Genomic DNA, 6,000 nt, shown 5'->3' with positions numbered 1-6,000 from the left:
AGGCAGCCATATCTGTTATGTAAACAAATAGGTGGGGCTGTATTCTAATAAAACTTTATTTACAAACACAAGTAATGGGCCTATTGCCAGCACCCATTCTAGACCAACGCTTTTTGAAATCTGAATGAATCACCAGGATAAGAATTGAATTAAGCCAGGGAATACGTACTCTAGGATGCAATGGAAGGCTTTTTTTTGCTCCTTCCTCAGTTTTCAGATCTGTAAAAGTGGGAAACAAGCACGATAGGATGGTTTCTGGAGTCCTCTCTGCTTGGGGTGCTGACCTTCTGGGGCTATCCATCTTGCTGCAGAGGTGGCTTCACCTAAGGGAGGGGGCCCAACCGACATCTCTTTGTGAACAGACCCAGCTGGCTCTGCAGCCAGGATGGGGCTTGTTTCCCAGGAACTTTGCAGCTTGTGGCTTCACTTCGATAGCCTGAGTCAGTCTGTAAAGTGCAGTCAAGGCAACTGGGCTGGGAAGAGGGTGAAGGGGCCTGAGAACAGAGAGGCCACCTGTATCTTGGGGCCCTGGCCTGTTCTAGATTCCCCCTTGGGTGTGTCAGTCTCTCTGCTCTCAGTGCACGTGTGTGTGGTTGGGGGGGCACTCTGGGGGTGAGGACAGAAAGCAGAGGAGAGTGAGGGGTCAGTCAGCTTGGAGGAAGGGAGAGGAGGCTCAGTCTGGATTTCCATGAAAGGCCCACAGGATGAAGCTACAGGGGCCTCTGCTCTACAAAGAGTCTCTCTCTGACTCCCTCTCTCTCTGTATCTCTCTCTCTCTCTCTCACACACACACACACACACACACACGCACACACTATCAGATCCCTCCAGCAGCCACAGTAACACCCAGTAGATTGGGTGATTTAAAACATGGGGGGTGGGGAGGGGCTTAAACAACAGAAATCTATCCTCTCTTAGTTCTGGAGGCTGGAAGTCCATAATGGAGTGCCGGCCAACTCAGCTTCTGGTGAGAGCTCTCTTTCTACCTTTCTACTGTGTCTTCACATGACCTTCCCTCTGTGTTCGTGCAGTGGGTGGAGACAGAGAGAGATGGAGAGAGATGGAGAGAGATGGAGAGAGATGGAGAGAGACGGAGAGAGACGGAGAGAGACGGAGACAGAGAGAGAGGGCCAACTCCCTGGTGGCTCTTTTCATAAGGACACTGATGCTATCAGACCAGGGCCCCACTCTTAGGACCTCATTTAACCAAAATTACTTCCTTAGAGGCCCATCTCCAAATACAGCCACATGGCAGTTTAGGGCTGCAACATAATGCATTTTGGGGGAACACAGAGACTCAGTCCATAACACACACACACATACACACTCTTCTATGCAGACACCCCCAGAGAGAGCTACACAGACCCTTTACACGTGCACAATCACACACGCCAACTCACACTCTTGTGGGCTCCACTTTGTCTACTCCCATAATTCATACATGTGAGGCCTAACCCCCCTGTATCTCAGAAGGTGGTCTTATGTGGAGATGGGGTCACTGCAGACCTAATTAAAAAGGCGGGCGGGCCCTTCATCCCATACGACTCTGCCCTTCTAAGAAGGGGAACTTTGGGCACAGAGATGCGCAGGGGGGAAGACCATGTGAGCATCGGGGTGATGCATCTACAAGCCGAGAAGCCCCAGAAGCCAGGAGAGAGGTCTGAGACAGAAGGAACCAAGCCTGCTGACCTCGATTCTGGACTTCTGTCCTCCAGAACTGAGCGAGAATAGACTTCTGTTGTTTAAGCACCACCCCCCCACCCCGGTCTGTGCCGCTTTGTGACAGCAGCTGGGAGAACAGGCAAACCCAGGGAACTAGGGAGGCAGCAGGAGGCCGGCTAGCAGGAGGTGAGCATGGTTCCAAGCCCCCGGCAGATGCTATGCTGTCCCGTAGGAATTCATCAGCAAAACACAGATCCCAAGATAAATGACTAAGAACTTCAAGACGGTGAGTGCGGGCATGAAGCCCCAAGCACAGGGTCCCTGCTGAAGGCGAGGCCCTGCGGCCCTGGCTGCACGGCCTGCACGGCCTGGGAGCTGGCAGAGCGGGCGGCCAGCACCAGCCAGCAGCTCCAGGGATCCGTGCACCTGCCTGCGTAGCCCCTTTGCTGCCCTCCGCTCCGCACAGCCCGCCACTGACAAGGCGCTGAAGCCCCTGGGGGAGTCGGTGGGCGGGGGAGCGCTACCTCTGTTCCTCTAGTCGGGGAAGTCATTCTCTTTAAAACTTGGGCGCTCTTGGTGGCCATCTGTCTCACCATGTGGAGGAAGCCGGTCTTTAACGAGAAACACGAAGATGACTCAGAGCCTCGGTGGAGGAGACGGAGCCCTGCAGCTTTTGTTTTCTTCTGACTGCTTCCAACACGCAGCATCCCCCCTCTCCGTGCAGCTTTCTTGTTCCATCATTCTGGGAGCCCTCTGAGCCAAAAAAAAAAGTTTTTTTTTAAATAAATGACACCCGTAAAAGTTTTTTGAGTCGGAGCTAGTCGGAGAAGGGATTTTGTTTTGAACAGAGTCTGGACAAATATCGTTAAAATCGCGGGCCCTCACATATCATTTACGGACATCCACTCTGGTATTCACCCTCAGTCACGACAGTGCATCTTTCATATTTGCTAAAATTCCAAACGCAGTATAACGAGGGTCGCCCACTGGTGTTTTCCTAACTTGTGTCTTCCAAGGGGGGCGTGCCGGGGAAGAGGCCAGGGTTGTGGAAAGGGGGTGTCCTTTGTTTTCCGATGGTGTTGGGTATACATTCGGGTTATGTGAACCTAAGGAAGATTTCTTAAAATCGCCAGGACTCCGTGTCCTCACCATAAAGAGAGGCAGATATCGGATAGGGTTGTTGCCAGTAGTAGGACCCACCGTCCCAGTTTCCCCAGGACTGGGGCTGGGGCGGGGGCTGCCCCAGGATGTGGGAACGAGGAGTTTCACAGGACATGGACATTTCAGGGCGAAAACTGAGAAAGCCCTGGGCAAACGGGAACGAGTTCGTTCCTCACCCTCATTGTAAGCGTGGGAGCTGTAAGCAGGCGTGATAAGAACATCGGCTCTCTCCTTCCGCCCCCATTACCCTAACACACCCACGTCACAGGTCTGTGCCCTTGGGAGACATCTAAGGCGAGTCTCCTGACCTTCACAGTCATCTTAGGTAATAAAGGTGTCCAATTAGTCACATGCAAGGGAAAAATAGTGTCAGTTCAGTAATTGAAATGCTTTTGGCAGGTTGCCTGCAGCTGCAGTGGGCATGGTCAGCTTTTTCTTCATTTCCCCACCTGGAGCTTCTGCTCCCCTCTCCCCCTCCCCAGGCCACTGTTCTCACCTGCAGTCCCCCTGATGCCTGTAAACGCCTCTCCTCCGGGTGCTCACGGAAGGACCTCCTGCTCTGTCTTTGGGGTCCATCAGTCCATTTCCAGCCTCGCTGCAAGGTTCACCTTCCACCTCCAGGTGGCGCTGGTAGAAAGCACAAAAGACCCTTGATTCATCCGTTCGGTCCCAAACGTCTCCAGAGCTGTAGGCCGCGATCTGGAGCCCTTGAGATGTTTGCAACTCGAGCTGGATTCCATTCCTCTCTGAGCCTGCCCTGACCCCATGACCAAATGCTCTGAGTTCCAGTGGAAGCTTTCCCCCTCGAAGCCTGAAGTGAGAAACTGGCATGCTTGCTACCCTCCTACATGAGGACTCACAGCTCCTGAAAACAACACAACTCTTCCAATTGCGACACTGCTTTTCCACACCTTCCGGTGAACATGAACCCCACCCCTGACACCTGACCAGCACTCCTCAAAACCATCAAGGTCATTCAGATCATCAAGGTCATTCAAAACAAGAGTCCAGAAACCGTTGGGGTCAAGAGGAGGCATGGTGTATCAGTGTCCTGATTCCTGTAACAGAACAAAGGACACAAAGTAAGAACTAAGGACATCTGAACAAAGCACAGACTCCAGTTAACAGCAATGTATCGAGCTTGGCTCAATCATTGTAACAAATGCATCACACTAACATAAGATATTAACAAGAGGGGGGATTGGCAGCAGGTCATAGAATAAATGGGCATCTCTGTACTCTCTTTGCAATGTTCCTGTAAATCTAAAACCCTTCTAAAATTAAAAGTCTACTTGTTAAAGGGTGAGAGAAAGCAGCGTGAGTGCAGAGCCGGGGACCAGGGAGAGGATGACTGGGCTGGATGCCCGGACCCTGCCACCCACATCTCTCTCTGTCATTCAGGTTTTGCCATAAACCGATAGGTAACCAGAACAGAGAATCAGCTCCAGGAGCGGGTGGCCGATGAGGTGGTGAAAGCCTTTATTCCCATGGCCCCCACTTGCTGCCAGTTTCTGCAGCTAGGTGGCGGCCAATGATTGTCTCCAGCCAAAGAAAGATGGAGAAGAAGCAAGACACCCACGGTTCTCGCCCCAAGTCTAATGTCCAACACAACAGCGCTGAGCACTGCAATGGTGATTTCCTTACAGAAACCCAGTCCCATCCTGCATGTCTCCACCCCAGTACCCTCATTTCCAGCCTCACGCCATTTGCTCAGCCGCACGGGGCTCCCCAAAGCGCAGCAGGGATCACACACGCAGAGGTCCCTTTGTCCTGTTCCAAAGCCCCCCGGTTCCGGTTCTGCAGTTGGAGAACGGGAGGGAAGCTGGGGAGCTCACACTCTCTCTCCTGCTCTGTTTTCTGCCCCACAGTTGGTCTTTTGCTGACCCTTCAGGAAATGAAATATAGTTTATTACAACATCACGCTCCCCAAAGCCATCCCCCCCGAGCAGCTCTCGCTGTGAGTCCTCACTGACACAACAAAAATTCAGACCGTCAGATTCCAACTCATAAAATAAATCACCGTGTTCTACAGCTGCTTTGCTTCCGGGCATGTGCCCGAAACGATCGAAAGCAAGGGACTCAAAGGGGCATATTTGTATCCGGTATTTGCACACCCGTGTTCACAGCAGCATTGGAAGTAGAAGCAACCCATCAACGGATGAATGTATAAACAAAATGTGGCATGTACATGGGTATTAATCAGCTCAGGCTGCTATCACAGAATATCATAGCTGGGTGGCTGAAGCAACAGAAATTCGTGTTCTCATAGTTCTGGAGGCTAGAAAGCTAAGATCAAGGTGCCGGCAGGGCTGGTTTCTGGGGAGAGCTCTCTGTCTGGCTTGCAGATGACTACTTTTTCAACTGTGTCCTCATGTGGCTTGTACTCTGTATGAGGAAAGAGAGAGTGCAAGCGAGCTCTGGTGTCTCTTCTATAAAGATAGCAGTCCCATTAGATTAGAGCGCCATCCTTCCGACCTCATTAAACCTTAATGATTTCCTTAAAGCCCCTATCTTCAAATAGAGTCACATTGGAGGTGAGGGCCTCAACATATGAATTTGGGGCTGACAGATCCAGTCCGTAACACCACACAATGGAACATTACGCAGCCTTTAAAAGGGAAGGAACTTGTACATTTCCCTTGCTGCAACATGGGTGAGCCTCGAGACCATGCTCAGTGAAAGAAGCCAGGACGCAAAAGGACAAACACTGGATGATTCCATTTAGATGAAGTTCCTAGAGTTGTCAGATTCATAGAGACAGAAAGTAGCTGCCAGAGGCTGGAGGGAGAGGGGAGTGGGGGTGACTGCTTCATAGATAGAGAGTTTCAGTTTAGGAAGACAAAGTTCTGGAGGTGGACAACGACATGAATGGACTTTATGACACTGAGTCAGTCCACTTTAGGGCTTTCTTTGCTCTAGGCAGGCATTGTACCTGCAACGGTCAGACCCTGGTCTGGGAGGCTGGAGACAGAAGCCTGGGGCAGGCTCCCTGTCTTGAGCAAGCCCCACCCATTTCTGGAATTGTTTATTTATCCAGCTATCTATTTAACAAACATTTATTGAGCACCTACGATATACCAGGCTTTTTTTTTTTTTTTTTTTGGAAGAGCTATTACTGTTTTGTTTTGTTTTTTTTTTAAGTAGCCAAGATCCCCACCTTCATGGAGCTTATATTCT

Source organism: Ursus americanus, chromosome 21 (genome assembly GCF_024610735.1).
Source record: "Ursus americanus isolate L20-20 chromosome 21, mUrsAme1.1.p, whole genome shotgun sequence".
NCBI lineage: Eukaryota > Metazoa > Chordata > Mammalia > Carnivora > Ursidae > Ursus > Ursus americanus.
Note: the sequence above shows the minus strand (reverse complement) of the source record.